At 36.9% G+C, this 11,657-nt stretch overlaps 2 pseudogenes; one reads left to right on the forward strand and one right to left on the reverse strand.

The window, feature by feature from the left end:
• Nucleotides 1–2,588: 2,588 nt before the first annotated feature.
• Nucleotides 2,589–7,166, reverse strand: LOC122355349 (annotated as a pseudogene).
• A 749-nt stretch (nucleotides 7,167–7,915) lies between these two features.
• Nucleotides 7,916–11,657, forward strand: part of LOC122355350 — an 11,250-nt pseudogene continuing 7,508 nt past the window's right edge.

Raw genomic sequence — 11,657 nt, forward strand, 5'->3', positions numbered from 1 at the left:
ACATTTTATCCCAAATTAAAGGAACAAAAGAAAAATATACAAAATAATCGTTTTTTTATTCTTAATTTTTAAAAAGTATTTGGTTTTTAATTGTAAGACAATTAAGCTTATTACCAACTGATGTTTTAATTATTTGAATACATCTGAATATTTAGCTTTTTAGGCTATCTATGATTCTCATCACTTATTTTCAGTATAGTAACAAAACAAAATCTAACGAGAATCATCATATATAATTAGAATTTAAAACAAACAAAAAAAATCAGGCATGTTACTTTTTCAAATTCTATTCAAAATATTGCAACTTAAATTATTATTCTCTATTTTATTATGTTTTTATTGGAAAATGTGCTTAATTTTTGTCATAGAAATCTTATTGTTAAAACTAAGTTTCAGTTTCTTTTCCGTTCTCTGAATTAGTTTTTGCAAACAATCAAATTAATTCACTTATTCATTCATTCAAACATCATCCAGTCAGGATTATTTTCATTACCGTATTGCAGTAAAAAAATATCACAATGCCAACCATTTTTAAAACAGGCTTTCTTACTACTACTTTTTAACGTTGAGGTGAAACATGACCTGGACATGTACTACTGTACAATACTGTACAGCCCAATAATGTTCTGAATTTCACATGTCTAAACAAGTCTTGTCTCGTTTTTTTTGTGAGCATGAAAACATTTGCGACAAATTATAGGCACCGAGTCCGGCTTTTGTTGATTTCAAAGCTCGTAAGGATAAAGGACGGACACAGATGTTGTGTTCCTGTGAGCTGTCAGATGTTCAGATAGACGGCTCGCTCAGGAGATCCCAGCTTTGAGAAGACCTTTACCGACGGGAAATCACGACCTGATTTTATGGTCACGCAGCCGCAGTCTCGTAGATGTACTTAGAAATAGTTACTGTGGGGAAACGATTAAACAAATTACATGTATTTTCTCTCTTATCGACCCAAATAACGTTGCCACATGGAGCATTAAAAGTGGATTGTGGTTAATGAAAACAGACACATGAATCCTTCTCTAAATAGTCTCATAATCCTCTGGTCTCCCTCAAACACGCTGCGGTCAGTGGTTTTGAATCACGGGCAAAGGTTCATGCGGCGATTTGTCAGGGTAAATGAACACACTGCACTAAAATAATCGGATATGCACAAAAACATTTGGAAATAAAGAGTTTTTGGTCATGAATTACTGTCAACAGGGTCAAAAACTAATTTGGCTAACACTTAAAGCCTTATATATATATATATATATATATATAATACATTATAAAATTTGTTTTATTGCATTAAATATGCACTGCTTGATCTCATGGATACACGGGTTTTTATGTATGCAATTATAATACTTATCTATTAACTTTTACTCCTTTAGAAAGTATGCATTAATTAAATAATGCATCAAATCATACAGCAAACAAACCTTTTAAACAAATATTTGAATGCATTTAATCTACGGTTAGTTCATGCATTACAGTGAACATTTTTTTGTAATGCATTATACATAAAGGCTTTAAGCGTTACCCAGATTAGATGGGTTAGTAAAGAGTTTTGTGTGAATTGCCTCCAATGCGAAACTACGTAATGACTACAGAAGTAGACAGTCTGATGCACAATGATGGAAAATATTGTAAACAAAGACAAACCACAAATAAACACACCACTACTCAAACATTTAAAGACTCTTGTACACCAAGGCTGCAACATACAGTAAAAACATTATTTTTACTGTATTATTATATAGTATACATATAATATACAGTAAAACATAATATTCACAAATATCATTACAATAGAAAATATACTTTTTTATGTTATTTATTCGCAAATCGACATCTTTCAGCATCAAGTACTCCAGTCTTCAGTGTCATCATTTCCGATTATCAATGTCATCAGCGGTGATTCGAAACAGAAATCTTTGGAAACATTTAGCGATGTTTTCACTGTCACTTTGGATCAACTGAATGCATCCTCGCCGATTAAAAGTTTTGAGCGGTAGTGTGTTTTAACAAGAAAACAGAGAGCTGGCAGATCCGACTGTCCATTTTTCAGGTCGATGTTTGGCACTGAGACTAACGGGCCTTGTTTTTATTCAAGACCGAGTCTTCTGACTTTATTATTTGTTGCCACTGAGCCATTTCCGCTTCTCAAACGTGGGTCTTTCAGGCCTTTATTCTGACGCCGTATGAGTGCCATTATATCTCAGTGTTTACATTGTAAATTCCTCTTCATTCATCGTATGAGCGAACATCGCGAGTGTCCCGCTGCCTTTTACAGTGTTAAACCACACAGTGCATTACAGCACGCGAGACTGTTCGATCTAGACGCTGACTTAATCATACGATGATCACGTGTCTCTAGGTTACCTGCCTTGCTTGTTTTAATCAGTTATTATTTACTATTTTTCACTTTGATTCACGCTGTACCCCGCACTCAGTAAATCTGCTCATGTACTTTCTTCAGTGTCACGGGTGTAAACTGCTTTTTTTATGATAATTCTTTGATTAATCGAGAAAATGTGAAATAAGATACTGTACGTTGATGTCTGCAGCACACAAATAAAGGGCAGCGCTAGTAAAGTTGTTTATGAAACCGACGCATGGTTCGTCTCTTTTCTCTCACTCCTAATCCGCAAACAGGCTGATGATATTCTGAAAGAAAAGATGAAAAGCATAATCAAAGAGCTAAATACACATGTCGAGATGACTCGTGAGTCGTGATCAGATTTATTTTACCTCCTTTGAAACGCGTGCGCCATTTGAACAGCGTTAACGCCAGCCTAAAACACGGATAAAAAAAAAGTGCTTTATGGTTAAAGAATAAGCCAACGTGAAGATTTTATTGCTCTTTCATAACTCAGACGTTAACTTAGTCTAATAAATAAAACACAAATGAAAAAAACACTACGAATGTGTATAGCAAAGATCGTTTGGCCTTCTGATGAGAAAAGAGCTGAAATTTCTGACTTGGGGAAAGATAAAGCCTAAATGAAATCTTCTTGTCAATTATTTTTTCCAGACAAAAAGTTGTGCTTAATAATGATCAAATGAAGACTCTGAGCTAAGATTTTTTTTTTCTCGACTGAAACATCTTAAGAAAAAGTCTCCGCTTGCTCTGGTTTTGATCTCACTGCTGTCTGGTGCTGATTACAGGAGGTTCTGACCTGGTTCTGAATGTTTGGGTCGGGCTCCTCTCTCCAGCAGGGTTTGTACTAGATGCTTGTAGTTATTCAGCACAGCCACCTGCAAGATCAACACCTTGACGCTCATTCATTATATCATTATATACACAAACACATATAAATATATATGAGTTCCCCACTCACATTGATGCTTGTAATTTAAAATATACAATTTATTTTATATACTAAATAAAAATGACATTACAAAAAAGGAGAGTCTTATTCTAGGAAAGTCTTATTCAGGAGAAACAATTTTTATATCCATTATTTCTAATATTATTTTTTTATAGGTTTTATTCATTGATGTTTCTGATGTTACCATAAAACCTAAAAAGTCTCTATTCAGATTAAATTTTTAATTTAAGATTCATAGTTTATTTAAGCTTTTTAATATTATTTTTAAAACACTGGTAACTTTTGCGTAAAAAAATCCAACTATCCAAAAGATTATATTTTTTTTGTCTTTTAAATATCTTTTTAATCTCTCTCTCTAGTCTCTCTGTCTCTCTGTCTCTCTCTCTCTCTCTCTGCTCTCTCTCTCTCTCTGTCTCTCTCTCTGTCTCTCTGTCTCTCTCTCTCTCTCTCTCTCTCTCTCTCTCTCTCTCTCTCTCTCTCTGTCTCTCTGTCTCTCTCTCTCTCTCTCTCTGTCTCTTCTGTCTCTCTCTCTCTCTGTCTCTCTCTCTGTCTCTCTCTCTCTCTCTCTCTCTCTCTGTCTCTCTGTCTCTCTCTCTCTCTCTCTCTCTCTCTCTCTCTCTCTCTCTCTCTCTCTCTCTCTCTCTGTCTCTCTCTCTCTCTCTCTCTCTCTCTCTCTGTCTCTCTCTCTCTCTCTCTCTCTCTCTCTCTCTCTCTCTCTCTCTCTCTCTCTGTCTCTTCTCTGTCTCTCTCTCTCTATCTCTCTCTCTCTCTCTCTCTCTCTCTGTGTCTCTCTCATCTCTCTCTCTCTCTCTATCTCTCTCTCTCTGTCTCTCTGTCTCTCTCTCTCTCTGTCTCTCTCTCTCTCTCTCTCTCTCTCTTCTCTCTCTGTCTCTCTCTCTTCTGTCTCTCTCTGTCTCTCTCTCTGTCTCTCTCTGTCTCTCTCTCTGTCTCTCTCTCTCGGTTTATTACATGCTGAGATGCACAGTTTGAGTTCTGACCATCAGTGGTGTTTTCTCTCTGTCTCGGTCCTGGTACATTAACATCAGCACCAGCTTTGATTAACAGTGAAGCTACAGCTGTGTCTCTCGGTGATCACTGACACGATCATGAGGGGCGCTCCAGGAGGCATCGGCCCAAGCACATCACCTGAGACACACGAGGACATTATCAGGTGTAAATCAGGTACAACTAAAGTTGCCACTGGCGTCCATCATCCTCACTCTCACCACAATTCGCCCTGTATGAGATAGCGCAGGACAGGCAGGTGTCTCCAGCGGTGGCCCAGTGCAGGGCGCAGCAGCCCGATCTGTCCCGAGAGCTCCGGGACGCCCCGCAGCGGAGCAAGAACTGTACCACATCCAGGTGCCCGTGGTAACACGCCAGCATCAGGCTGATTCACCACACACACACACACACACACACACACACCAGTGTTGTTAATGTAGTATCGCTCATATACTATATAGTATATATACAGTATAGCGCATGGTTTTAGTATTAGTAGATGAAAGATGTCCCTAAATCGCACCACAAGAGTTTAAGAGAGCTGGTAGCACTGGAAGAAAAGCTAACCTGTCTTTGCCACTGTTGTTTTTTCTGTTGACATCTGCTCCATGACGGACCAAAATATGAACTCCACTAGAACACAAAACACATGACATGACAGACAGACAGACAGAGAGATGATAAACAGATAGACAGTCAGACAGACAGATAGATAGATAGATAGATAGATAGACAGACATAGAGAGATAGATAGATAGATAGATAGATAGATAGATAGATAGATAAATAGACAGACAGACAGATAGATATACAGATAGATAGACAGATAGATAAATAGATAGATAGACAGATAGATAGATAGATAGATAGATAGATAGATAGATAGATAGATAGATAGATAGATAGATAGATAGATAGATAGATACCTAATAAAGTCCTTCATCACAGCCACCATTAGAGGAGTGAAGTCCAGCTTGTCAGGAACATCCACTGTGACTTTTCTAACAAAACACATCAAATAATTTTATTTGTATTTGGTTTAACTTAACAGATATGATAATAATAAATAAAACTAAGCACAGTATATGGGCACCTGACTAATAAAAATAGGACTGTCCCTGTGTCCTACGATATGACAGAGCAAAAATGTACGAAAAAAATGTGTGTGTGTATATATATAACAATTTCAAATAAAATATGAAGTACAGTAGTATTTCATTGATAACACTGGTATGAACCCGGATGATTTAATGATTTATTCACATTTATTTGTATAATGCTTTTCAAGATGTGTTTTCAAAGCAGCTCTGCAGGAGATGCTTGTTTCTACATTACAGTTAAGAGTACTTTTTAATCAAAGGTGACTGTCAAAGCAATGTCCACACGACAGAAATACAAGTCACGCAGTCTGTATTAAAGCAGAAGCGCTGAAGGCAACTGTGTTACAAAGATAAAAGGATCACGACGGTCAAAATGTAAGGAAAACTGTACAGTAAATCAATGTTTTGTGAATTAAATAAAAAAAAACTGACTCGTTAGCTAAATTGATATAAATGCTGAATGAAGTCTGAAGGAGTCTCACATGGACTGCAGCACTCGACAGAGCTCCAGCTCATCACACCTGAGGACGGCATTGTGAAGATTCCTCCCGTTCAGGGGCTGCTCTGAGGAAAACACACAAACACACACCATTACTATTCACATTTTATTACACTTATTTTCCATCTGAGGGAGTCTAGTCCCTAAAGCAGGTTTTTTACATAAACTATACAGAGAGAGATTGCAACACTTATTGTCAAACTCTATTATCTCGATATTTAATATCACATTAAGCATTTATTTACACTAAGATTTTAACAGAATAACTGCAGTCACAAACAAACTGTGCAGCACAAATCATTTGATTCTCATAAATCATACAGTAACTTAATGGCTTGTCCTGTGTCATGTTATGTCCTTACTTTCTGTAGAAGCAGAGACTGATGGGTAATAGCGCTGCTGACCAGAGGGCCACATGACCTTCAGTCTGAAAGTGTAGGTGGTCTTCCTGCCCTAGATTCTCCACCGTGAACCATGTGTTGTAGCCACTAAACACAGCAAGATTTTCACAACCAAGCAACAACTTCCGCCTTATTCTTTTAGGTGACGGGATATGCATTAAATGTCTTATATCCACCTTATTTTTAAGTAACGGAAGAGCGGGCGCGTCCATCTTTGTTTTGCGTGGGCACGACTTCCGGCGCCATTCGCTTTAAGTTTTAAAACAGACTCATACTAAGGTTTGATATTTAAAACTGTTACCTGATGTCATATTATTTAAATTTTTACAATCAAAACTCTGATTTGTAGCTCTGTTTACCGTTTACTTGTTTTCAGTTAAATTAGCCAGAATGTGGCTAATTAATCCGAAATGAAAAAATAAACCTTTACGTTCACATACATAGTGGATATAAATAGTTTGATGAGTAGCGTAATTCACGTATGTATCTCTCTATATGCATGTCTGCCGTTCTTCTGTTCCAGGATAAAGCAGGTCCAGTTTTCCGCGGTCGGTCCACTTGGTGCCGTGTTCCTGTCCAGGTGAGCTCAATGCTGTGATGACTCACCTGTCCTACGGTCAGAACCCCGGACCTCTGCCGCTCACCTGCCGGACAGATCGGCCTTAAACACTTCAACAGCAACGATACCAGAATGACTAGCAATGTGGAGTTAGATAATCTCTTTACGCTCTCAACATATATTTATTATAAGCTCACACATGTATACACTACAAATGAAAGTCCTCTAGTAAATGGGGTCAGGGGTATTACCTGCAGGGTCCATTGGTAGCGTGAACCCTAAAATCAATAAATAAATCGATCAAACTGAATGCGTAATGTTTTGATCTGAAGAATCGCTGCTGTTGCTATAGCAACGGCTGTCGTATACAGGTGAAGTGTGTCGAATGTTATATATGTGTATAAATATATATGTGTATAATATATATATATATATATATATATATATATATATATATATATATATATATGTATGTGTATATATATATATATATATATATATATATATATATATATGTGTATATATATATATATATATATATATATATATATATATATATATATATATATATATGTATACATATATATATATACATATACATATGTATACACATACACACATACATATGTACACACACACACATATATATATATATATATATATATATATATATATATATATATATATATATATATATATATATATATACACACATATACATATACATATGTATGTATAACTGGATTAACCCACACAGGTAAACTAGCCTGTTTAAATCTATGGATTAACTAGCTCGTCATGCGCACGCGTTCACGGCTCCGGTCCCGAGCGCGCACACGAGAGCGCAGTGCCAGAGCAGCTGTTCTTCAGTATCGTGGGATTTCCAGCACGCAAACATATATCCAACTTCACGGAGGTTTTAAAGGGTGTTTTGGACACACGCCCGAGTCCGGAGGAGCGGAGCTTGGATCGGTCTCCACGGGAGCGAGTTTATGAACTTATTACAATAATCCCGCGCGCAGCTGCTCGTTATGGCCGAGAACAGCGAGATCTCAGAAGGAGAACTCAGGAGAGAGGAGGAATCTGATGATCTGTTTGAGTTTGGAGATGACCTGAGCTCAATCAGTTTGACGGACTGCCATATTCCTCCAGATACTACAGACTCCTGCAGGAGAGGAAAACTCTGCCTGTTTGGAAATACAGACATGAATTCGTGACTTTGCTGGAAAACAATCAGATTCTTATAGTCTCAGGCACAACAAAGACTGGCAAAAGCACGCAGGTGAGTTTTTGAACCGTATGCATGCTTTTTATCTACTCAAACCTACTGTTTCTAGAGTTTTGCTGTTTGTGAAGATGCCATTTTGCTCATATCTGGAATTTGCATTTTATTTGTCTCAACAAGCTGAGATTTTAGGAGAATATTCAGACAGTATAATGATAGCATCTGTTTTAACTTCAGCTCTCTAATAATGCTGGAGAAGCACTAAAAATAGCCAGGAGGAAACATAAGGCCTTGCTGCCATGAAGCCTTCAGAGTTTGATAGAGCTTCAACTTTTGCTTTGCTTTCCATTGACAAGCACCTCATTGAAATCAGCAAGCTATTGAGCAAAACTGATGCCCGCCACGCTTTTGTGTTGTCGGTAGTTACTGTATTGTTCTATTATTGTGGCTTTTATGAAAGTTAAATACATACATTGACTCAAAAATTGAGGAAAAGGCCCGCTTCTACAAGTCTCGGAAGAGCTGGATTCGTAGTGGACCCAAATGAACTGTAATTATCATCAACGACTTGTTGCAAAGGTCTTATTTTAATTTGTCTCCATTTCATTCTAGTTCAATGTCTAGTTCAATTCAGATTCCAGACGTTCTAGAAATCTAACCCAATAATAGATAGTTTCACTGGGGTCATGTGGCCTGATCGTGAAAGTCTTAAATCTGTGCAAATACACTTTACTAGTCATTTTAAGTGAGGTCATCAGTTCTGTATCATGTTTGCTGTGAGTCAGCTGCAGCCATTGTGTTCAATCCTACGAACAAATAGAGTGCATTCATCTGATGGTTTGCTCAGGCCTCTCACGGATTCATTTATATATCATTTGAGTACAGCTATTGTTTAAAAAAAAAAAAAAAAAAAAAGCTATATATATATATGTGTGTGTGTGTGTGTGTGTATACAGTATATATTTATTTAATCAATTTTTTTTTTAAGATTTTCTTGTGCTTTATTGCTTCAACCATAATATTAATATTGATGCAAATAAGAGCCAGTAATGTTAATGACAGAGCACCAGTGACAATTGAATTATTTTAGACTACTGAATCATCATAGTAGATTGATTTCTAAAGGGTCATGGAGTTATGGACAATATATTCAATAAATATTTCATAAAAATTTGCTTGTGTATCAAGCAGGAGACTACTTTAAAAATATTAAAAATTATAATTATTATTTCAAGTGTTGACTGATGTAAAAATGCTAGCAGAAATATCCATATATTTTTTCTTCTCGATTATATAAATATCTTTAATATCTTAATACCTTATGCAATTTTGCAATTCAACAATGTCAGGATACGGGGAAAACTGTCAGGATATTGATCAAGAGCGTGAAAAACTCATTAAAAAAATCAAAACTTAATTTAATTTATTTTAATTGATTTTTCTCTATCCTTTATATTTTTCATGGATCCATTTTTAAAATAAATCATTTGGTTAGACAATTTTTAATAAAATAAAATAAAAATAAAGACATTTAATCAAACAACAATTTTTGTAACGATTTAATATTCATTGGTCAACATAATATTGATTTGTTGATTATCTAATTAAATGTCTTATTTTACTCTATTTTTGTGGATGTTTTTTTTTTTTTTAAAGAAAAAAAGTCATATTTTGTTTTTATGTTTTATCGTCTAAAAGGTTATAGATAAGTAGAATCTGTCTATATCAGGCGTTAATGCATATTTAGCATCTTGCACATTAGAGTTTGCGCGTGCATCGTGTGTTATGGAAAAAGGAAGCCATGCATCTGTTCTCTTCACCTGGCCTGCCTGTCCGACAGATGCTTTTGGTTTTTCCCAGACTGCTCAGTCTGAAGGTCTAAACCTGCAGCTGTTAAACAAGTCGAGCACGGCTCTCAATGTGGACCTCCTGCAGAGAAAGCCATCCTCAAGATCCTGAAATCATCTCGTTTGATAGTTATTGTGTTCCCAAAGGCATCCAGTCTCTGATCGTGTGTGTGTGTGTGTGTGTGTGTGTGTTCAGATCCCTCAGTGGTGTGCCGAGTTCTGTCTGTCTGCTCAGTACCAGCACGGTGTGGTGGTGTGCAGCCAGATCCAGAGGAGGCAGGCCGTGGATTTGGCCCTCCGCGTTGCAGACGAGATGGACGTGAACATCGGTCACGAGATTGGATACAGCATCCCACTGGAGACCTGCTGCCCAACGATACTATTCTCAGGTCCGTGAGACTCGGGTGCAGGCGGCCCTCGGACGGTGAAAAACCACACTGAAATGCTCACCGCTGGTTTTCAAGATGGTGATATTTTAGTTTTGGGCTTTGCTTTGTCCTGCTATGAGTATGAGAGGAATGTCTCATCTTCTGAAATGTTTGAATTACTTTTTGCTTTATTATAAATGGGTCAGTGGCGGTTTAGGTCTGGCTTTGGTTTGATTTTAGTGGATTTTACCTAATGCAATGCTTTGTTTATTATAAAAAAAGAATATATAATATTCATTATATTTATATTCAAGGGATGTAATTTATTAGGAAGTGTACTATTACTTTTCTAAATATGCTTGATGATTAACTCGTCAGATGACAAAAATTTCTTTTAGTTTTTTGTTTTATAAAGAAATGCCTTTTAAATTTTTTTTTTTTTTTTTTTTTATCATATAAATATTTCTAATGTGTAAAACATCTTGAATAAACAAAAAAGGTTTTTACAGAATTTTGTCTAATCAAATGGCCAAAACATACTGATAAAAACATCAATATTTTATTTTAAATAAGGAATATCAAATATGTATTTAAAAATTCTAAAAACTAAATAAAAGAAAATGTATATTTTATTGTATTTTGTAAAGTCATCTGTCTAATTAAATGTCTTTTTTTTTTTTTTTGCAAATTATTAAAAATGTAATTTAAAATGTATTTAAATCAGTTTTTTCATGTGGTTTTATTGAATAGGTCACCGATAATACATTGTACAGTGAACGTTTTTTTTAAGCATGTGCGTCCTTCTAGATCTGCATGTTTCTCTTTAAAAGTGGAAACCTAAAGGGCGTTCTTCTTGCAGGTACTGCACCGACGACGTGCTGCTGCGGGAGATGATGTCAGACCCCATGCTGGAGCGTTACGGGTGGTGGTGATAGACCAGGCCCACGAGGACGTGTGAGCACGGACGTTCTCCTGGGTCTGCTGAGAGAGGTGCTTCTCCAGCGGCCCGAGCTCAGGGTGGTGGTGCTGTCCGCTCCGCCCGCCTCAGACAGTCTCCTCACACACTACGGGAACGTCCCGCGCCTGCTGCTGGACGCCCAGCGCGCCGGTGAAGTGATCCACAGCAACAGCAGCGGAGCCGAGAGCTTCTATTCGGCTCTGAGACTCGCGCTGGAGGTCCATCGGTCCAGAGAGCCGGGGGATGTGGCTGTGTTTCTAGCTTCAGAGCAGGTGAGATGAATTATCTGTGTACGGCTCTGTGCATTATCTGGACAATTTATTAGAGTATTAAAGTGCCCCTATTGTGGATTTTTCATGCTCTAAGCAAATGAAA

This window comes from Puntigrus tetrazona, chromosome 12, assembly GCF_018831695.1.
Source record: "Puntigrus tetrazona isolate hp1 chromosome 12, ASM1883169v1, whole genome shotgun sequence".
Classification (NCBI taxonomy): domain Eukaryota; kingdom Metazoa; phylum Chordata; class Actinopteri; order Cypriniformes; family Cyprinidae; genus Puntigrus; species Puntigrus tetrazona.